Genomic DNA, 23,938 nt, shown 5'->3' with positions numbered 1-23,938 from the left:
AAAAGGTAATTGAGTAGAGTAGGGCCTAAAGGTAGGAGTGTGTGTGTGTGTGTGTGTGTGTGTGTGTGTGTGTGCGCGCGCGTGTGCGCGCGTGTGCATGTGTTTGGCGGGAAAAACACATCTACTGGAGACTTGTATTCACTGAGGCAGGCAATAGACCATGTGGTGATCTTAGAGAAAGCGCTATAGGTGGAGAGAAGTACTGCAAAGCAGTTTGGATGTGAAAACACATGAATTAGAAAAATAGCAAGAATGTCAGCATGGTCAGACTATAGAAAAAAGCAGAGTAGTGGATCTTGCGCCTGTAATCCTAGTCTAGGTTATTTTGCACAGAGATCTTTAATGAGTGGGTGAATGTATTTCACAGCTGGCAGAAAGATAGGAGAGGAGATGGAACAAGAAATCTTGCTGTAATTAATAGCTACCTTCTTGTAGTTACACCGCGGGGTTGCACAGCACACTCACTGTGAAGCAAACTTGATCAGTACATGCGAGCAGTTCTATGTCACTCTTGAGCATTGAAGCCTAGGTTATCATATTCTCTCTCAGTGGGTGTGGATATTTCTGTGCCTTCAAAATATCTCTCCACTGGTTGATTGCAAAGGAAATGAAACAGAAACCACACAGTGGACATTGACATGCTTTACCCAGGAATAAAAAATAACATCACCATCAAGGCATGTCTAAGCCTTTGACTTTGGTGCAGCATCCATATTGTAGATTAGGCCATAACTCCAAAATTTAATTATGTTTGGGGATATAACAGATTAAATCAGTATGAATAATGTCTTCATAAATTAGCTAGAGAGGTGGGTTGCTCACATATACTAAATTTTTTGGTGCCTTGAAAGTAAAAGAAATATTTGAAATATACTTTAAATTAAGCTATAGCTTAAATAAAATTTAGAAAGATTCTCACTTGGAAATGCTATTAAAAACATTAAATCTAAAGGCTTTTCAAAAGGAAATCATACAGAAACCTACTACTGAAGAGTATTCCTAAAGTACATCTAGATATATAGATATATACATAGAGTCAAAATGGATGTATTTTTTAAAAACTCCAATTTGATTTTAATTTAAAAAATTAAATTCCAAGCCATTACACAGCAGTGGACATCATCAATCCCCAACATAGAGGTGCAGCCTCGCTCTGTGGTGACACTGTCTTTAAAGCTCCTCTAAGGAAGGCTTCCTACCAGCTTCCTGACATCCTCCTGCTAACTTAGCCACTGCTCATTGAGAGGGCATCAAGTACAAAATGGTAATTAAGGAAAAGGGGAGAAGAGGAGCAGTGTAGGAGGTAGGGAGGTGGGGAGTACCTGCTCCCCATCCTGAGCACTAGCTTCCTATGATCTGCTAATGTCTTCCTGAGGCAGACATAGGTGCTGGTCTAAGTGGGGAGCTCCAAGAGAGGTGTAGAAACCCCTTCTGAAGATTGCCATACTCTCTAGGGATAGTAAAAGGCTCACCTGGGAGAGATGCCCTCTAGCATCTGTTGGATGAGGGTCTTAGACCACACATATAAATAGAAAAGAGAATAAAGAAGGGAGAAGGGTCTGCCAAGGAGATGAGTGCCCTGAAGCTCCTCTCTGGGGCCAGTGTCAGTAGAAGGCATAGACTTCTGAGGAATGTCCACACATGCCAAGACAGAGCCTGCGTCTTATTCTCAGCTGTCAAACTTTCTTCTATGTCCACAGCAACGAGTGTCCGCCTCTCACATGCTTCCCATGTCAAAGATCCTGCCAAGGTACTCCATAGCCCAGAGTGCTGGGGCTTCTTCGGACCTGAAGGCTTTCCTTGCCCGAGCACTGGGAATACAAGAAGGGTTACAAAAGGGGACGTGGTTAATGGACTGAGAGAACTCTTGCCCTCTCCTAGTTCAGGAGGTCTCTCAGAGCTGGGGGTTGGGGTTGCCCTTGGCCTTGGATTTGGATTTGAAGGAAAACTGCTTAATAAGGTGATGAATAAAGCTGCCAGCCTTCTTGCAGACTCTAGGTGTGGCCATTGTGTTGGGAGAGGTCATCTTGTGACTGGCTCAGACCAGCTTCCTTCTGTCGTGATCTCCAGTGGAAGATGAGCTTAGTGCCACTCCACAGGAAACTCACTTTGTGATCCTTGAGTCTTTGGGATTCCAGGGCACCAGTAGACCCTGTATCTGACTCAACATCATTCACTGATGGACTCTCAGAAATGTCTGAACTTGCCATCTCATCTGCTTCCTGGACACTTATGGGACTGACGAAGGCATTGAGGGTTCCTGAGGTTGTGGTTGATAGGTCTGAGGGAGGTTGTGACCACTGGTTCCTGAATCATCTTGCATTGAGGCTTCCAGAGAAGGGCCAACTCGTACTGACAGTTGGGCACCTTGGAAACACCAGAGGTGATGAGCATGCTGCTGTGCTTGGTGGGTGTCTTCTTGGCTGCCTGCCTACTGGGCTCAGTCAGCTGGCAAATTGCTGTTTCTGTTACTGGGTCCAAGTCACTAGAAAGGTGACTTTCTCGGCTGCTGCTGTGGGAGGCATTGTTGGGACCACTGTTCTCACCAGCACAGTTGTCATCTTCTCAGTCACCTCCACCTTGGGTGGGGTTTTAAGCAGGCATCTTACTTGCCATCTACATGGGGCCAGGACTGGACAGTGGTGACAATGGTGATGATGGTGCCATGAGGCCTAATGGTCTGGTCAGCTTCATCGTCTTTGTAGGTGTGATGCTAGGGCAAGGGGTGGAAGAGGTGGGTGTACCCAGGTTGTGAAGGAAGCTCTATTCATAGTGAAACTATGCTGTCATGGTGGCTGCTGGGCTCCGGGGTTTTCCTGGCCCTGTAATTAATGGGACACAATGTCTGTACTAGACTACACAGGCTAACAAAAAAGAAAGAGGAACCTAGTGACATCAATGGGTTACTTCTTTTGGAATTGTTAGTCAGTGATGTCCCAGAGACACCTAAGCATTATAGTTTGTTGCCAGAGCTCATGGTTGCCTCTCAAACTTGATGGCACAACCCTATCACCAAAGATACTACATATGTGAGTCATAGAACATGGAGAAACCAAGCTGGTACTGATCTAAAAGCTTCATTCAGGCTAGGTAGCTTTCATAGTGCTTGGAGGTGGTATGCAATCTATTTGAGGAGAGGATTAATGATCAAGCATACCCACTTGTGAACCCTGCAATCTACACTGACTGGATGACATAACCAATGATGAGTAGGGGCATGAACATCATGAAAACATTCAAGCACTTTTAATTGAATTCAAGGTACATTTCACAAGATGGAACACGCGCATCTTTATAAGGCACAGAACCCATGGCTAGACAGGTAGTAGGTCCAAGGAAGAACATATTAATATTATTTGTAATAATATTAATAGAATATCATTAATATTAAATAATATTAATATTATAATTATATAATATATAATTATATGTCATAATATAATTATATATCATAATATAATTTATAATTATATAATATTATTATAAATGGACATAATATTAAATTCATACCCATACCTAATAGCTTAATAGAATATCCATCGATCAAATGCCTCTCTCAACTCTCACCTAAGAAGCTCATGTTTGTAGCTTATGATGATCAACACAGGGACCTCTAACTGACCAAAGTGCAGAGAACAAAAGACGGCATGATGTTCATCCATAAAGGGAACATATGAACTGAACCATCTGCTCCAAAGCTCAGGGATCACTGAAAAGGAAGGCATAAAAAAAGACATAAAAGGCACAGGCAGAAGATGACTATAGGATCGTATCTTCTGAGCACAGCAGGGAAGCTGCACATAGGAACTGACACCAGCAGTGAAAGCATACACAAGGCATAGGTAGGGATGTCAAAGGTGGACAAAGTCCCAGCGTGCAGAGGAAAATGGGGCATGAAGTTCCACCCCTGCCTGAGAAACTGTTAGCATTTGTTTGCTGTTGTGAAAGGATGGGCCAATTTTATCTATGAGTATAAAGCCTATCGGTCAACCCTGCTCCAGTGGAAGGCCACACAAGCAAGACTCTTTAGATAGTACAACCTAACCTTGCTGGGAACATAAAAATATATAAAGTTGGGTAGGAATAGAAAGGAAGGAAAGGCAGATCTGGGAAGGGTTACATCCAGGAGATTAAATATGACAAAAATCCAATTTTCAAGGCACAGAAGGTCTCACAGTGGTGGGATATATTGTACTGGCTTCCTACATGCAAACTAATTCCAACCTGACTGACTGTGTCAAAGGCTGGACATGCGAATGATGGCTATTTTAACCTGTATGAAAAAAATAGTAAGTAAAACATAATTTTTAAAAAAATATAGCATTCTCTGAGTTATCTATCTCTCCTTCATGTAAGATTCTGCTGCCTTCTTTGGAGCTGGGAAATGGGTGCAAGAGATGAAGAACTGATTGAGGTGGCACTGGTGACTTATGAAGCAGGGCTGTGAGGTGATTGAAATTTCTGCCTGGTCTACAACGCTGGAAAGATATCCCAGATATACTGGTCAACAACGTCCTTCTACTTTTAGGCCTTTAATGACCCATATGGAGAGGTGACTTGAAGAAGCCCAAGACTCATGAAGAGAGACATTTGGTCTCCCTTATAGTTCTGTTCAAGCACTATTTATCTAAAACTGCAAAAGTGCCCTAGTCCATGGTGTACATTCCCCGGGCACTCACAGAATTTAGGGTGCACAGCAACTGTGGGAGAACATAATGGTTGTTTTTGTCTTAAACCACTGTTTTGGGATAGATAACTGTCTCATGAAAGGAAAAAAGGAGGTATCAACAGAAAGCGAGGCAGTTTCTAGGAATTGCAGGAGGGGAATGAGAGCAAAGAGAAATTTAGTTTACACTCCAGAACCTTGGAAAGAACTTTGGGGGAGTGCCTACCAAGGGAGATGAGGGTGGAACTTGGATTTGGAAAGAATGTTGTTTATACTGTTCATTTTCACAGTGGCTGAGTCTGCATTACCCTTTGCTGCCAGGTAGGTGCTTTCACTTTACAATATGTAAAATGGCAATATGTAAACTGCATCTCTGTGGAGAAATGGAAGCAGAAATGCTTCAAATTGAGCAACATCAGAGTAGAATTCACAGAGAAGTCTTCATACTAAAACTAGGAAGAGTTAGTAAGCTGAGTAAAGTCCTCTACTTTATCCTGCATACACATAAACACATACACACAGACACTCATACACACACACACACACACACACACACACACACACACGCACACACACACATGCACACCACCAATATGAAGGCTACTAAATTTAGAACTGGTCCTACCACTTCTTGTACCAGACCATCAGGATGACATGCTCTATCTGTGCTGTCCCTCTGTCCTGACAGATGGCAGGGGTTCTTACTTAAGATCTTCCCATGTCACTTGTACCTGCGTTTTCATTGATTTGACCAAACAAATTTGACCTAATGGCACCATCCTTAATTTGTCATCAGTAGTCTTGATGTCCATCGTCTCTCGTGTGAGTGATGACTACACTTTTTCTACCTGGAACCAGCTTCTCTCAATGACACAGCATCATCCACAATCATTTCACACAGGTCTGTATTTCTTTTCACACTCTGTTGGCCTCAGTGTTTTTGTTGCTGAGAAGAGACACATGACCGCCTTCTTATAGTGCCACTTCCTGTGGAGGCTATTTTCTTTCAAGCCACCACATTAATGATATCATAATGCAAAAATGTGTTCAGTTCAACTTCAAAAACCTGCATAGTGCATAACAGTCCCAAACTTATTTAAAAGTCTAAAGTTTAAAGTCTCTTCTGAGATTCATGCAATATCTTGACTGCAATTTCTTGTAAAATCAAATAAAAGGGCAGATCACATACTTTCAATATAATGGCATGGGATATACATTACCATTCCAAAATGCAGGGAAGAGAGCATACTGAGGAAATACTGGCCCAAAACAAGACTAAAAATCAGCTGGGCAAACTTAAAATTCTGCATCCCCATGTCTGATGTCAAAATGCTCTTCAGATTTCCACCTCTGCTCAGCTTTGTTGACAGCAACATACTTCTTTCTTTGGGCTGGTTCCACTCCTGACAGCAGTTCTCCTGGGCAGGTATACCATGACTCTGGCTTCTCTAATATCTCTAACATCTCCATGGCAATCCAGACTTCAACTTCACAGCTTCATGCAATGGCCTATTTAGGCTTCTATTCAGGAACATCCCTAACACATGCCTGGCCCCAGCAGCTTTTCTTAGCATGCAGGCAAATTCCATTCTTATTTCTTCTATCATTAACTCTAAAGCCAAGCCACACGGCCAAAGCTGCCAAGTTCATCTGCTTCCTGTGGCTGGAACATGGCCCCCTCATTCAATTATAGCGTCATCTTTCTGTTTTTGATTATTGTCTTTACTGACTAAGCTTGACTGTCCTTGAACTTCCTCTGTAGACCAGGCTGGCCTCAAACTCAGAGATCTCTGCCTCCTGAATGCTGGGATTAAAGACTTGAAACATTATACATGGCTTGAAGCTTTGCTTTAATTCCTTTTTACAGGTTGGAAACTTACTTCAGTGGGATCTTGTCCTGAGGTCACCACTCCCTTTATTCCATTTCTTTTTCCATTTATCCTCTTTTTTTTTAGTAATTTTATTAAATTATAAAAGTTTCCATTTCCGCCCCTCCTCCCACCACCCTCTCACTCCCCCCACTCCTTCTCCCCCTCCCTCTCCATCCCTAAGAGCAGTCAGGGTTTCCTGCCCAGTGGGAAGTTCAAGTTCCTCCCGCCTCCCTCCAGGTTCAGGAAGGTAAGTGTCCAGATGGACTGGATCTGCAAAATCCAGTATATGCAGAGGAAACAAGTCCCAGTGCCATTGTCAATGGCTTTTCAGAAAGACTCCGGGCCAGCCACATTCAGAGAATCCGGCCACATTAAGAGAATCTGGTTGGATCACGTCCTCGTTCAGTCCCAGTCCAACTGGCCTTGGTAAACTCTCATTAGATCCATCCCCTTGTATCAGTGGGTGATCGCATCCCTCGCAGTCCTTATTTCCTTTTTCATTTTCTTCCTCCTTCTGCTCCTCATTTGGACCTTGGGGGGCTCAGTCCGGTGCTCCAATGTGGGTCTCCGTCTGTATCGCCATCCATCGTGGGATGAAGGTTCTCTCTGAATTGCCTTCTTTGCTCACGTTCTCTTTCCTTCTGCTTCTCGTTTGGACCTAGGGAGTTAAGTCCAGTGTTCCGATGTGGGTCTCTGTCTCTATCTCCATCCATCGCCAGATGAAGGTTCTATGGTGATAAGCAAAATATTCATCAGTATGGTTATGGGCCTAGGCCGTTTCAGGCACCCTCTCCTCTGTCCAGAGAACAATCTGGGGATCTCCTTGGACCTGGGATCCCATTTATAATCAAGTCTCCTGTAAACCCTAAAATGACTCCCTTAGTTGAAATATATTCTTCCCTGATCTCATATCCATCCTTCCTCCCTCCCCCCATCCCAGTCCACCTAGCTTTCCCCATTCCTCCCCTACTCCCTTCTCTCTAACCCTCTTTCCTTCCAACAATCCTCCCACCGCCCCCCCATCCCATGCACCCGAGGTTACCTGGGACTCTTGTCTATTTCCAATCTCCAGGCAGATAGCTACATGATTTTCATCAGGTTCACCTTCTTATTTAGCTTCTCTAGGATGACAAATAATAGGCTCAAAGACCTTTAATTATGGTTAGAATCCACATATGAGTGAATACATACCATATTCCTCTTTTTAGGTCTGGCTTACCTCACTCAGTAAAGCGTTTTCTATTTCCATCCATTTGCATGCAAAATTCAAGATGTCATTGTTTTTTACCACTGAGTAGAACTCTAATGTGTATATGTTTCACACCTTTATTAACCATTCTTCTATTGAGGGGCACCTAGGCTGTTTCCAGGTTCTGGCTATTACAAATAGTGCTGCTATGAACATAGTTGAACAAATGCTTTTGTAGTATTATAGGGCATCTCTTGGGTATATTCCTAAGAGTGGAATTGCTGGGTCCTGAGGGAGGTTGACTCCCAGTTTCCTGAGAAACCGCCACACTGATTTCCACAGTGGCTGCACAAGTTTGCATTCCCACCAACAATGAATGAGTGTTCCCCTCATTCCACATCCTCTCCAGCAAAGGCTATCATTGGTGTTTTTGAGTTTGACTATTCTGACAGGTGTAAGATGATATCTCAGAGTTCTTTTGATTTGCATTTCCCTGATCGCTAAGGAGGTTGAGCATGACCTTAAGTGCCTTTTGGCCATTCGGAGTTCATCTGTTGTGAATTCTATGTTCAGTTCAGTACCCCTTTTTTTAAATTGGGTTAATTAGAGTTTTAGTGTCTAGTTTCTTGAGTTCTTTGTATATTTTGGAGATCAGACCTTTGTCTGATGAGGGGTTGGTGAAGATCTTCTCCCAGTCGGAAGGTAGCCTTTTGGTCTTACTGACAGTGTCCTTTGCTTTACAGAAGCTTCTCAGTTTCAGTAGGTCCCATTTATTCATTGTTTCTCTTATTGTCTATGCTACTGGGGTTCTACCTAGGAAGTCTGCACTCCTGGGATTCTGCTTAGGAACTGGTCTCCTGTGCCTATATCTTGTAGACTACTTCCCACTTTCTGTTCTCTCAGGTTCAAAGTGGTCAGATTAATGTTGATGTCTTTAATCCATTTGGACCTGAGTTTTGTGCATGGTGATAGATATGGATCTATTTTCATTCTTCTACAGGTTGACATCCAGTTATGCCAGCACCATTTGTTAAAGATGCTTTCTTTCTTCCATTGTATACCTTTAGCTCCCTTGTCAAATATCAGGTGTTCATACGTTTGTGGGTTAATACCGGGTCTTCTATTCGATTCCATAGGTCGACTTCTCTGTTCTTATGCCAATACCAAGCTGTTTTCAATACTGTTGCTCTGTAATAGAGTTTGAAGTCAGGGATGGTAATGCCTCCAGAAGTTCCTTTATTGTATAAGATTGTTTTGGCTATCCTGGGTTTTTTTGTTTTTCCATATAAACTTGATTATTGTTCTCTCAAGGTCTGTGAAGAAGTTTGATGGAATTTTGATGGGAATTGCATTGAATCTATAGATGGCTTTTGGTAGAATTGCCATTTTTACTCTGTTGATTCTCCCAATCCAAGAGCAGGGGAGGTTTTTCCATTTTCTGGTATCCTCCTCAATTTCTTTCTTCAAGGACTTAAAGTTCTTGTCAAATAGGTCTTTCACTTCCTTGGTTAGAGTTACCCCAAGATATTTTATGCTATTTGTGGATATCTTGAAAGGTGATGTTTCTCTGATTTATTTCTCTGCTTCTTTATCCTTTGTGTATAGGAGGGCCACTGATTTTTTGGAGTTGATCTTGTATCCTGCCACATTACTAAAGGTGTTTATCAGCTGTAGGAGTTCTTTGGTAGAGTTTTTGGGGTCGCTTATGTACACAATCATATCGTCTGCAAATAACAAAAGTTTAACTTCATCCTTTCCAATTCGAATCCCCTTGATCCCCTTATGTTGTCTTATTGCTATTGCTAGAACTTCAAGCACTATATTGAAGAGGTATGGAGAGAGTGGACAGCCTTGTCGTGTACCTGATTTTAGGGGAATGGCTTTGAGTTTCTCTCTGTTCAATTTGATGTTAGCTGTCGGCTTACTATATATTGCTTTTATTATATTTAGGTATGATCCTCGTATACCCAATCTCTCCAACACCTTTATCATAAAGGGGTGTTGAATTTTGTCAAATGCTTTTTCAGCATCCAATGAAATGATCATATGGTTTTTTCTTTCAGTTTATTTATATGATGGATTACATTGATAGATTTGCCTATGTTGAACCAGCCCTGCATCTCTGGGATGAAGCCCACTTGATCATAATGGATAATTTTTCGAATGTATTCTTGGATTCGATTTGCCAGTATTTTATTGAGTATTTTAGGGTCAATGTTCACGAGTGAGATTGGTCTGTAATCCTCTTTCTTGGTTGTGTCTTTGTGTGGTTTTGGTATCAGGGTAACTGTAGCTTCATAAGAAGAGTTTGGCAATGATTCTTCTGTTTCTATATTGTGAAATACATTAAGGAGTATAGGTATTAGCTCTTCCTGGAAGTTCTGGTAGAATTCTGCATTGAAACCATCTGGTCCTGGGCTTTTTTTGGTGGGGAGGTTTTTGGTAACAGCTTCTAATTCTTCGCGACTAACAGGTCTATTTAGATTGTTCACTTGGTCTTGATTTAACTTTGGTAAATGGTATTTATCTAAAAACCAATCCATTTCTTGTACATTTTCCAACTTTGTGGCATATAAACTCTCGTAGTAAGATCTAATGATTCTCTGAATTTCCTCTGTGTCTGTTGTTATGTCCCCCTTTTCATTTCTGATCTTATTGAGTTTTCTCTCTCTGCCGTTTGATTAGCTTGGCTAGGGGTTTGTCAATCTTGTTGATTTTCTCCAAGAACTAACTTTTTGTTTCGTTGATTTTTTTGAATTGTTTTCTGTGTTTCTATTTTGTTGATTTTAGCCCTCAGTTTGATTATTTCCAATCTTCTACTCCTCCTGGGAGAGTCTGCTTCTTTTTTTTTTTCCAGAGCTTTTAGGTGTGCTGTTAAGTCTCCAATATATGCTTTCTCCGTTTTCTTTAGTTGGGCACTTAGTGCTATGAACTTTCCTCTTAGAACTGCTTTCATTGTGTCCCATAGGTTTGAGTATGTTGTGTCTTTATTTTCATTAAATTCAAGGAAGACTTTAATTTCTTTCTTTATTTCTTCCTTGACCCAAGGATGATTCAGTAGTTGACTGTTCAACTTCCACGCGTTTGTAGGCTTTCTGGTGTTTGAATTGTTATTGAATTCTAACTTTATTCTGTGGTGATTCAACAAGACACAGGTGATTACTAATATTTTTTTGTATCTGTGTAAGTTTGCTTTGTTACCGAGTATGTGGTCAATTTTCGAGAAGGTTCCATGAGCTGCAGAGAAGAAGGTATATTCTTTCCTTTTTGGGTAGAATGTTCTATAGATATCTGTTAAGTCCATTTGATTCATTACCTCTAGCAATTCTCTTATTTCTCTGTTGAGTTTCCGTTTGATTGATCTGTCCATTGGTGAGAGAGGTGTGTTGAAGTCTCCTACTATTAGTGTGTGTGGTTTGATGACTGTCTTGAGTTCTAAAAGTTTTTCTTTTACATAAGTGGGTGCTTTTATATTAGAGGCATAGATATTCAGGATTGAGACTTCCTCCTGATTAATTGTTCCTGTTATGAGTATGAAATGTCCATCTCCACCTCTTCTGATTGATTTTAGTTTGAAGTCAATTTTGTTAGATATTAGAATGGCCACACCAGCTTGTTTCTTAGGTCCATTTGCTTGGAAAACCTTTTCCCAACCCTTTACTCTGAGTAGATGTCTGTCTTTGTGGTTGAGGTGTGTTTCTTGTAAACAGCAGAATGTTGGATCCTGTTTTCTTATCCAGTCTCTAAGTCTGTGCCTTTTTATAGGTGAGTTGAGTCCATTAATATTAAGTGATATTAATGACCAGTGGTTGTTGATTCCGTTTATTATTTTTGTGTGAATGTGTGTGTGTAGTAGAGTTTGTGTGTTTCTCTTCTTTGAGTTGTGCTTGTGAAGGGTCGCTAGATGTCTGGGTTATTGTAGGCAGTGATGGCAATGTTGGATTCCTTGGGTTGCGATTTTCCTTCTATTACTTTCTGTAAGGCTGGATTTCTGGCTACAAATTGTTTAAATTTATTTTTATCCTGGAATATTTTGTTTTCTCCGTTGATAGCGAACGATAGCTTGGCTGGGTATAGTAGTCTGGGCTTGCATTCATGGTCTCTTAGTTTCTGCAGTACCTCTATCCAGGATCTTCTGGTTTTCATGGTTTCCATAGAGAAGTCTGGTGTAAGCCTGATAGGTTTACCTTTATAAGTCACTTGACCTTTTTCCTTTGCAGCTCTTAATATTCTTTCTTTAATCTGAATGTTTTGTGTTTTGATTATTATATGGCGAGGGGACTTTTTTTTTTGATCCAGTCTATTCGGCGTTCTGTATGCTTCTTGAACCTTCATAGGAATATCGTTCTTTAGATTGGGAAAGTTTTCTTCTATAATTTTGTTAAATATATTTTCTGGGCCTTTGATCTGCAGTTCTTCTCCTTCTTCAATCCCTATTATTCTTAGATTTGGTTTTTTTATTGTGTCCCAGATTTCCTGAATGTTTTGTGAAGAGAATTTGTTGGATTTGCCATTTTCTTTGACCAGAGCATTTATTTTCTCTATGGTATCTTCAGAATCTGAGATTCGTTCTTCTATCTCTTGTATTCTATTGGTTATGCTTGATTCTGTAGTCTCCGTTCGTTTACCTAGGTTTTCCATATCCAGCCGGTTCTCGTTTTGTATTTTCTTCATTGTCTCCATTTCAGTTTTCAATTCTTGGACTGTTTCCTTTACTTGTTTGATTGTTTTTTCTTGGTTTCTCAGGGTATCATTCACGGATTTACTTAATTCTTCAAACTTTTTGTTATATTTCTCATCCATTTCTATACTCATTTCTTCAAACTTTTTGTTATACTTCTCATCCAATTCTTTAAGGGAGTCATTCATATCCTGTTTAAGGGACTCTATTGCTTTCATAATGACACTTTTTTCCACTTCTTCTGGGTTAGAATGTTCAAGTCCTTCTATTGTAGGGTCGTTGGGATCTGGTATTTTCATGTTGTTTTTCAGATTGTTGGAGGAGGTCATGCCTTGGCGTCTGCCCATCTCTTCCTTCAAATGCTCTCTATTGGAACTTCTGGTAGTGGGTTAAGTTCCCTTGTTGGGCAGGGAATTCACTGATAGAATGCCTACCTTTCCTCAGGCAGGCTATTGAAGCACAGGCACTCCCTCTTTCCGGGATGTGCCTACAGAGCAGGCCCAGTGTCCAAGGCAGCTGAGCTGGGGAAATTTTATGGCCCCAGTGGGAAGGGAGAAATATAGGAATTTGTACCTGGATGGAAGCTGGGATGGCAGGCAGGAGAGTTTAGCAGGATGGAACCAGCACTGCAGGGTGACCTGGGAGTCTATGGGGTGGGGGAAAGTCCTAGCTCCTCCTCGCCGGGCCCCTGCCACAGGCCTGAAGCAAACTCACCCCTCCGATGACCCTCTGGACACTAGCAGGGTGGAGCCAGCAGAGCAGGGTGACCTGGGAGTCTATGGGGTCGGGGAAAGTCCGAACTCCTCCTCGCAGGGCCCCTGCCGCAGGCCCGAAGCAAACTCACCCCTCTGACGGCCCTCTGGCTGGAAGCTGGGAGGGCTGACGGGGGAGCTAGCAGGGTGGAGCCAGCAGAGCAGGATGACCTGGGAGTCTATGGGGTCGGGGAAAGTCCGAGCTCCTCCTCGCAGGGCCCCTGTCGTGGGACCGAAGCAAACTCACCCCTCTGATGGCCCTCTGGCTGGAAGCTGGGATGGTTGGCGGGGGAGCTAGCAGGGTGGAGCCAGCAGAGCAGGATGACCTGGGAGTCTATGGGGTTGGGGAAAGTCTGAACTCCTCCTCGCCGGGCCCCTGCCGCGGGCCGGAAGCAAACTCACCCCTCCGATGGCCCTCTGGATCCATTTATCCTCTTAAACATAGGATTTACCTTCATTCCATTTCCTCATGATTCTTGTCTCAAATTTTACATTTTGTAATTTACTTTGCCTAACTTGCTCCCTTTCATTATAAATCTTCATTAGAGTTACCACTAATAACCAATAACAGAGTATGTACTAGACTGTTTTGATATTTTTTCTGCTAAAAGAACTCTTCAATTTAGCTTCAGGCAAACTTCAGACAAGGGCAACAAGAATGATGTCTAGGCAACATATTAAATTCTTCTTTAAAACCTCCTGACCCCCACAGTTCAAATCATTCTCAGCATCATCGTCCTCCATGCTCTTACTAGCATGACCCATTAAGCGGGCTTAAAACATTCTACAGCTTTCCTAGCCCAAGGTACCAAAGTCCAAATTCCTCCAAACAAAAACATGGTGAGGCCTATCACAACAATACTCCAGTCCCCAATACTAAGTTCTTTCTTAGTTAGAGTTTCTATTGCTGTGAAGAGTCCTCATGACCACAGCAACTCTTCTAAGGATAACATTTAATGGGGGTGGCTCACTTACAGTTTCAGAGATTCAGTACATTATGATCACAGGGAGCATGCGAGTATGCAGGCAGACATGGTTCTAGAGTAGTAACTGAGAGTAATACGTCTTGTAGGCAACACGAAATGGTCTAAATGTCATACTGAGTGAAGATTGAGCAAAAGAGACTTCAAAGCCCACCTCCATGGTGACACACTTCCTTCAACAAGGCCATACCTACCCCAGAAAAGCCACACCTCCTAATAGTGCCACTTTCTTTGGGGGCCATTTTCTTTGAAACCACTACACTGTGCATCACCAGAATCAAAACAGAAACTGGTCTTTGCCTCTTTCCCCTTTGATCTCTCTCTTTTACAATGCTAAAGTTGATGTGAGACACAGTCCTCTCTAACCCCCTGGCAATACAGTTAGTGTCTGTCACCCTTGCTCATTGACATCCTGTTTCCTTTCTTTATTCCTGAATCTACTCCTTTCATTCTACTCAATATTACAAAAAATCATAACTTTCTCATACAATACTTAGTTGCTTGATCTCATTCTTTTCAGCAGCCTTGATTTCTACACCCAGGTTGTCTAATGTTTCCATTAAACTAAACTTTTTTGTCTTACTCCAATATGCTTTCCAAGTTCATTCACATACTTATAGGCTAACCTTTGACTTTATTGATTTTATGAACCTTATTTTGATAGTGGGCTTTCTTCCTACCCACTAGGTCCTGTTCCTAAAGAGATTGCTCCCTGTATGCATACATCTCTCACACCATCTCACAAATTTCTCTCTGCAGTTAGGTACCTCCTCATTTGCATCATCAATATCTCTAGAATTGTTAAAACATTTTTACAAGTCTGTAAGCATGCTTAGTATTATCAAACATGTAAAAAAATCCATCTCCATGTTTCTTTGTTATTCTTCCCATTTAGGAAAATACTCGAAAGGATTACATTTTATAGACTCCCTTTCTCCAAAAGTATGCACCCGTTGAAGTCAGGAATATTTTGTTTCAGATGTCTCCCAAAACAAACCTGGAAATACAGAGCTTCTAGAGAGGGATTTGAGGGAAACAATTTTGGTGAACATTGCCAAGAAGGTGCAAAAGTGACAGAAGGGGAAAAGTCAATAAAGATTGCCACACTAGCAAAGCTGGTTATTACTGTGGGTGAATGGGACTAACTCTAGCAACTCTGAGAAACAATTAAAACAACCAATTTTTGATGGTCATGATTTCAAGGTACATTCAATTGTAAATATGCAGTATTTACATATTGGACACATCAGGAGGTTGAAAGTGCTGGGTATGACTGAAATAACAGCCTTTTTGCAATAGCGTATTTAGATAATCCTTGGGGTAGGGTTGTTCCTACTCCCATGTGCATTCTCTAGCCTGTCTGGGCGACAATTCTAGCCTTTACATCAGTGGGGACCAGCTAATGTGGTCTACTCTGTTCCAAGGAGACGTCAGGTAAATAATTGAACTTCTACATTCACCCATGGCTCAGCCCCTGCAATGCCCCAATTTTCTCCCTTCAGTTCCCTTTTTAGGTCCACACTGGAGAAAGGATGATCAAGGTCATTCACATCAATCAAGGTGGAAGAGGATGACTTTCTCTGTCTCATAGGAAAAAGATGACTTTCACTCTAGGCACACTTTGCTGACACACTTATTTGTATTTCATTGTATTATTAAAAAGCATCAGAAGTCTTACCACCAAATCATGGTCTGTTGTATCAGTGATGTTAGCTAACTGAGTTTTGAAAGCTCTTAATCTTTCTTAGTCAGCCACGATTCCCATTTTTAGCATCCTGTATACTGCTCTCACCAAAAGCTTTCTGCTCATGAAGGGAGGGACATTTGACTTTTGGCTTATGACTTCCAGATTCTGTGCTCTGAGGGATCTCAGGCAGATACCTTTTGTAGACCCATTGCAGATAAATGAGTAGTTGAATAAAAATTTCAGGGTCAACTCAGGACTTGAGTGAGGTACTTGAGATAGCAGTCCTTGAAGCCAAGAATATGAGCTGAGAAAGTGACTGGTCTTCTGTGTTTGGTGCCACAGGAAAGCAAGCTTGCCCTGGAAATCTGACCATATCTGAGCTATTCATTTTCTTTACTGCTCTCATGCAAAACTTTATCTTCAAGGCCCCAATCAATGAGAAGCTGAGTGCAAAGTTCAGAATGGTCCTCACCCTTTCCCCAGTTCGCTACCGCATCTGTGCTGTCCCTAGACTGTGATGTCTGAGATGGAAAGAGAAAGAAGAACTGACATGTGCTCTCAAGATGCTGGGGCCTGCTCACCTGGGAGGGGACAGGGTGAAGGCAACAGAGGAAAGATGGAGACCAATGAAATTGTATGCAATTCCTAGACAACTGGTGTGGGAGAACTGTCTGTATTCTGTCAGTCATATTTTAATATAAACGCTGATTGGCCAGACAGGAAGTATAGGCAGGAAAATCAGGCAGGAGGCAGAAAGTAGAGGTGATAAAATGAGAACAGGAGAATTCTGGGAAGGAGGAAGCTGATTCCTCCCAGTCCTGCGCAGACCACCAAGGAAGCAGGATGTGACCTGCCAGCTGAAAAAGGTACCAAGTCATATGGCTAAAATAGATCAGAATAATGGGTTAATATAAGTCATAAGAACTCATAAGAAGCCTGAGCTAATTGACCAATCAGCTTATAACTTATGGAGACCTCTGTGTGATTTTCTTTGGGGCTAAACAGCTGTGGGAACTGGGCAAGACAGAAAACCCCAACAAGCAGGCCCATTCATGTTACAGACAACTATAATCTCCATGTTATCTCTGAACAAATCACTGATGGACTCAGTGACATATCTAAAGTAGACAGAGAATGGTGTTCTATTTCATAAACAAAGTACTTATAAGAGTCAGAGTATTTATGAGATTTATGGCATTGGGAGCAGGGCTGTCCCTGGTGCGTTGATTGGATCTTGGTCCCCTATTCCTTATGCTGGATTGCCATGCCCAGGGATAAGTACATGATCTTAAGTAATCTTGTTAAAATGTGCTTTCCTGATCCCCATGGGAGGCCTGCCCCTTTCTGAGAAAATATGGACAAAGGGTGGATAGGGGAGGAGGAGATGTGGGGAGGAAGGAGTTGGAGGAGATGATGGAGGGAAGGCTATAATCAGGATGCAAAATAAACAAATTTAAAAAAATAAAGAAAAGAGTCAGAGTCAGCAAATAGTTGAATAAAAATTATCTAACTCATACATGACCTCATAGTAGTTATATCTTTGATTTTCATTTTTTTTCTCATCCTGTCATAGGTATGTACTCACTTCTGGTCTATTCTAGTAGTTCATTTGGGGAAGGCAAAAAGAATCAATAAAGGTTAAAACTAGCCCCTGAGAGAGCCACAATGGATCACCATAAATACTCTCCCAACTGCAAAGTCTGTGGTTGCCTTGTTTTTCTCCACCTGAAGGGTCCTCCTAGAAGTTATCAGGACAGAGAAATTTCCTGGCCACAGTCTGGCAAAGCCAACAGTGTGTCTCTGCCCCTGTTCTTAGATGCCACCAGAAGAAGCTGCTCTGCTGATGACTGGAGAAGGCACAGATATAAATACAGCTGTCATAAGTCACCTTTTTGGGTGACTTCTGCCATGGTACAGTCAAGGTAGGTTTGTACGCTCCACAATAGGGGCATGAAGATTAGAAATACTAGGTAGGCAGGACAGAGATAAGAAACACAGAGACATAGGATAGTACTTAGAAGGCAGCTCAGGAGATACTGAATGTCGCATTTTGACTTCTGAGTTCTGAGTTTGCCCGTGGTTTTTTTTTTATTTGTATTCTTTTACACCCCAATACAAAAGAGGAGGAAAAAAACTACTTTAACATGACACAAAGAACAACCAGAATGAGTACTTGTTTTAATAACTGAGGCATCAAACCATTGTTTTCTGAGTAAAGCATTTGATGTTTAGGACAGTGAACACATCCTAGACCAAGTGTCCAATAGGCAGTCACTCCCTATGTCAAACCTCCTATTTTAAATGAAGGAGCACAGGAGTATGCTTGATTTCTTTGACCTTTGTTCAGGGTGGAGCGAATCTACCTCTCTGGACCACCTTCCTGTCCAAAACACCAAGTAACCACACCCTAGGTCAGGATATCTTGTTTTGTAGCCACACCTGTTGTCAACAACTTTGAAATCCCTAAAATTATAAAGATGGGCAAAGAAAACACTAAGCAAAGAGAACAAAGAATTTTAAAAGCTGCAAGATAAAAGGCCAAATAACATATCAATGCAGATCTATTAGCATTACACCTGACTTCTCAATGGAGAGTCTAACAGGGAGGAGGCCTGAAGTGTTGTGGTGCAGAATCCTAGAGAGCAAAGATACCATTCCAAACTACTATATGCATCAAAACTTTCAATCACCATATATGGAGAAAATAAGATCTGGTGATTTGAATAAAATGGCCCCCATAGGTCCATAGGAAAGGCACTCTTAGGAGATGTGACCTTCTTAGAGTAGTTGTGACTTTGATGGAGGAGGTGTGTCACTGGGGGAAGGAGCTGAGGTCTCAGAAGCTCAAACCAGGCTTAGTGGCTCACAGTCTTTTCCTGTTGCCTGTGGATCCAGATGTAGAACTCTCAGCTCCTCTTCAGCACCATGTCTGCCTGCGTGCCACCAAGTTTCCTACAATGATGAAAATGGACTAAACCTCTGAAATTTTAACCAAACCCCAATTAAGTGTTTTCCTTTATCAAAGTTACTCTAGTCATAATGTCTTTGCACAGAAATAGGAATTCTAACTAAGACATAAGACATTCCATGATAAGATATTCCAAGTCAAATTAAACAATATCTATCTTTAAATCCAGCCACATAAAAGGTAGTAGAAGGAAAATTCTAACCTAAGGAGGTTAACTAAACCCATGAAAACACAGGAGATATTGTCACACTAGCAAAATCAAAAGAAGGGAAACACACACACGAGAGAGAGAAAGAGAGGAGAGAGAGAGAGAGAGAGAGAGAGAGAGAGAGAGAGAGAGGATGGAAGGGAAGAAGGAAGGAAAGACTCAGCTTACCTCATTTCCCAGGCCTGAGCATTCCTTGCTTATATACTTTTCTGGAAATGCATATGCAAAACTTGATCTATTCCAGGCAGTCTAAACTTGTTTATTGCCTCATTTAACTGAATTATCATCGCAGCCCCATGTTGCAGATATTTCTTACTTTATTGTTCCAGGTTTGCAGATGTAGAAACCGAAGATCAAGGATATGCGTAGTTGTTAATGACAGAACTAGGAACAGATCAATTTAACTCCAAAGCTGATATTTTCTTCTGTTTTATTACACTGATTTTGCCAAATGCCATGTGGAATTTAACGCATCAGTTGGAAAAGTAACAAATCCTCTAGGTATGTTCTAGTAGGCTTCACTAGAAACAATGCCGATGGGGCTGATTGAAAATCCAAATGGGCTGCACATCTTTAAACATCTTTACAAGAAGGTTAGATGAAGACTCTCCCTCACTGTCTTCACCTATCAATCAATTTGTCCGAGTTCAGATTAGAGAGAAGAAGGTGCAAAACATACATTGCATCTGTATCACCTAGCCAAGCACCTTTGATTGTTTATTGGGTGGTTGTTTATCATGTCGTTGTAGCCTTTATGTCTCAAGCTATTGTATATTTTGAAACTTAGGTCTTTGGGTGAATTTGTTCCACATGCCAATCAAAAACCTTCCCCCTTTTATTCTTTCTTTGAAATATGACCTTGGCTTCCACCTCTGAACCAGCTAACCTTTGAGAAGATGCAGTTTATCCTTCAGGTTGAGAAATCAAGATTCTAAAGCCTACAGGAGTTTTAAGAATGAGCTGAGCTAACCACATAAGAAAACTCTGGCTGGAAGCGCCACAGAGCCAAGCGTGGATTTTCCAGCCACGTAATTACAAGCAGTTTATGCAAACCTCTCAAAGGAGGTTTACACAGATATACATAAAATTTCCTCTTTGGAAAAGAGCTGTTTCTACCCAAAGAGTGTTTAGCAGAGCTTAGCTGAGTGTGAGCTCAACGCTGAAAGAAGATGGGGCTTTAAGAGCGAGCCTTTTCATTAAAGAAGAAAATAACCCGTAAGATGAATTATTATGGCCTTCCCTCAAGCAGCAGGGAAAGGGATTCTGTGACCCAGGGCATTCAGGTGGGCTGGGCACACAGTCTCTGCTTGTCAGACCTGCCTTGTTATCTGCCTCCGGCAGATGATTCTTGCTTTGAATCAAAAAAAGACTTGTTTGAAGTCTTTGAGCATGTATCTGTGGGCAATTCGGGGTGATCTGGGATCTGAGTTTGAAAGGGATGAGCAATATACTCAGTAGTGTACCTGCCTCCCACGTCTAAGGCTTGGATAAAGTTCCTTTCACATTTCCATTACACGAGAAGAGGAGGTAGGTGTTTGGTGTGGGCATAGCAGGATTACGGTATGTTAAGCCATGAATGGTGACCTTTTAAATAAAACAAGAAAGTATTTCTATACCCCTACAATTTAGTCATTTTGTCTTGAGGGAAAATGAGAAAAATATTCAGTGTACAAAAAGTCAATATACAAAAATCTACAATATATTCAATGTAAAGATACTGGGCAGTCCACCAGCCCAGGCAGGTCTGTCTTGAACTCCCAAGAAGTCCCTGGGTTGTCTTACCTTAGTTTCTTGTACAAGGTCTTTATTCTTTTTTTTTTTCTGAATAAATGGGATGTGAAAGGCATGCAGGCCTTTCCATGTTGGATCTCCATTGATAATACTGTTAAAGATGACAGAGGTGAAATAGAAATCGCTTACTTGAAATAGATATTTCAGCTCTCAATAGAAAGTTTGTGGTGCCTGCTATTTTTATTCCTACAAAAAAAGATTGTGCGCAATGAAGATTTCCAAGTTACTAAACATAAGTAATTAAACCATTAATTAAAACAAACGAAACTATCTAGAATTTTTATGGCATTGTGCTTTCTTCACCCCCCGCCTTCCCTAATACGGGTCTCAATTTCTTGTCTCCTATCTGTTTGCTGATCCCTACTTCCTTTATATCCCTTATTGGTCTATTTTTCTCTCACTACAAGCAACTGGACCCTCCTAGGAGAGGCCAGCTACTAGAGTGATTATAGGAGATAGGTAGGGTTCCTGGGAGGAGAGACAGGTGAAGGGTCGCAGCCTGAACAGCAGAGAAGGCTGTTAACTTTGATTCTAGGGCATCCCTTCATGGGGAACCTCAGCAAAGACACTGGAATCCCAGCCCGCGATCACTGCGGTGTGATGGGTGGTGTCATGTGAATTACAGGTCACATGACACCATCAACACTGACATCACATGGGTATAAATGGTCTCACTAGGGACGCTGCAGCTTAAGGATTACTAAGCCAGCCATTCTACCTTTTCTTTGTGTTGAGCATGTGGCTGCAGGTACTTCAATCATGTCTGCCGCTCCGCAGCTCTAACAGCATGCTTAGCCAGGTTTTAAACCGCTGGAGAGGCTTAAAGCTATTGTCTTATAACCTTGGGTATGAGGGTCAGTCAACTGTCACTTCAGAGTGTGATCCCTACCTATAAGACCCCTCGGTTCTTCTCACAAAGTGATGGGAACAGTCTTGGTAGGTTGAAGACTGGCCTGTTACCGCGAAGGAAGAACGCCACGGTGTCAATCCCGAGGGTATGGGGGATGGTTGGTGCTGAACAAGATTGGATACTTTCCAACTCTGCTAGAAAAGTTTAGTCATGAGACTGCTGTCTTGTGAGCCTCACAGGATTTGGATCCAGCTGGAATGCACCTGGAGACAGTCTCACCTCAGCACTCCCTGAAAAGGGGCACTCTTAGAGGAGCTTGCCCAGTGACTCCCAGTGAGCTTTCCAGGAAAAACGCTCCCAGACATTTGCCGAAGCAAGATTGTGGGGTTACCGTATGCATTTATGAGTCTATCCAGCCCTGAGATTGATTCAAGTTGCTGTCCGGCCTTGGGCTACACTGCCTCAGGTTTCTTTCCTTGCTCTCACGCGGTTGCTGACTGATCCCATTTCCAGATTCTATGAGGCAGCGACGGAAGGAAGCATCTCTTTGGTTAGAATCTTTGACCCGGATGTTCATATTTGCCTTCTCCTTACCTCCTTAACACAGCTGAAAGAACACTGTGTCTGGAGTGGCCTGTCAGTGAGAATTTACCAGCGGCAGGGCAGGGGGTTAAGTGACGTATGCATTTTCATTGACTGGCACAAGAAACAGCACCGGTGATCAGTTCCTGCTTGCTTCCGGGCCTCTGCAGGGTGATCACCCATTTCACCCCAAACTAGAGATTCAAACACTAGCTGCGTCGCGGGGAGGGAATTGCATTTTATGCTTATCGTACTTTGTTAATAGAGACAATGCGAGTTCTCTTTAGTTCTCTTAAGTGTCCTTTTCACAGATTTCACTCCCTGTCCACTTGAGGGCGCTGGAACCCACGTTACCGAGCCTCGCTGGAACTAGTATCCAGGGATGCTCAGAAGCCATCCAAAGGGGCATGCTCCAGATGGTGGCACCAACCTTGCCAGCCTGCCTATCTGTGAACCTCTAAATGTGCTGACTCGCTCAAAGGGAAGCCCTAACTCCCATTCAGGAATCCCACAGCACAGGTTTGAGCTCATTTTGAGAGAGGCATTCACCACGGTAGAAGGGACCAGTGGGAAATAATTGGAGAAGGGGGCACTTGCCCAGGGACTTGGCACCAGTTGGTCAGAAGGAACACAGATTTGGGGCAGTGGGAGCTGGCACAGTGGGAGCTGGCTCTGCCTTTCTGAAGGGCTTTTGTTTGGAAGAGGAAATAACTTCATTTTATGGCGCCTGTAGCCGAACTAAGGGCCTATAAATAGTATTTCCTTCGCTGTAGCGAAGAACAAGGTAAGAGGGCCAGCAGGGTGGCTGATGCAGCAAGCTGGGCTGAGATGGGGTTCCCAGATCAACCTATGGCCTGGTATTGCCACCACCTGAGGGTTTGACTAGCCACTTAACCTTTAACCGTCTCCTATACTCAAACTTCGCGTCAAACAGTATCAGTCGTGTTTCCTGAGTACGGCTGTGGAGATCCCATAAATAGAATATAGACTTGGGCATAGTGCCTAGCAATTTTATTTATCTCTATTTTTGAGAGCGCAATTAAAAAGGAAATCATATAGCTGACCCTGAAGGACTATGCTGAGCTCTCATGAAAGGCTGCTGCTTCCCTTTAAGCGTCCAAGCGAATGTAGTTGATAAGCTCTGCTGCTACTCCATTTTTTTTTTTTTTCAAAAGGGGCAAAAGCTGGGCTTAGAGACCTAAGAGATTTGCCAAGGTCTCCCGGCTCTGAAGTAGTCATGCTGAAAGCCCACGCCTGGCCTGTGTCTTCCCGTGGCCCCCCGCCAGGACACGCCACTGCCTGCCTGTGTCAAGGCTGGTTCTGCACCCAGAGGCCCCTAGGTCTGGTGAGCTTTTGGCGGGTTTATTCATCATACACAATGGCACAGGGGCACATATGTTGCGCTGGCAAGGCCGGGCATATTTTCCGACGTCGGGGGAAGCAGTGGATGAATGAATAATACAGGGAGTGGGATCAACAGAAGGGGCAAAAGGAGGCCAGAGCCATATCAGCTCCCCTGCCCCCAGCAGGGCAGCAGAAGGCGCAGCTGGCGAGCTGCAGACTGCCGCTCCAGTCCAATCATCTTGCCGCTGGATTTTTGCACAGCTTCCCTTCCCCATTCTTTCTCGGTTTTGACACTTGTGATTATTACCAATCCTGGTGGCGCTGACGCACTGAGTGCAATGGTTACCATGGCATGCTTAATAGCGA

At 42.5% G+C, this 23,938-nt stretch overlaps 1 pseudogene; it reads right to left on the bottom strand.

Annotated features, from left to right (window-relative positions):
* Window positions 1-1,894: 1,894 nt before the first annotated feature.
* On the bottom strand, window positions 1,895-22,223 carry LOC125412664 (phospholipid transfer protein C2CD2L pseudogene; annotated as a pseudogene).
* Window positions 22,224-23,938: the final 1,715 nt, after the last annotated feature.

Source organism: Myodes glareolus, chromosome 3 (genome assembly GCF_982192425.1).
Source record: "Myodes glareolus chromosome 3, mMyoGla1.1, whole genome shotgun sequence".
NCBI lineage: Eukaryota > Metazoa > Chordata > Mammalia > Rodentia > Cricetidae > Myodes > Myodes glareolus.
The sequence above is the reverse complement of the archived record's forward strand: the minus strand, read 5'-3'. Positions and strand labels throughout refer to the sequence as shown.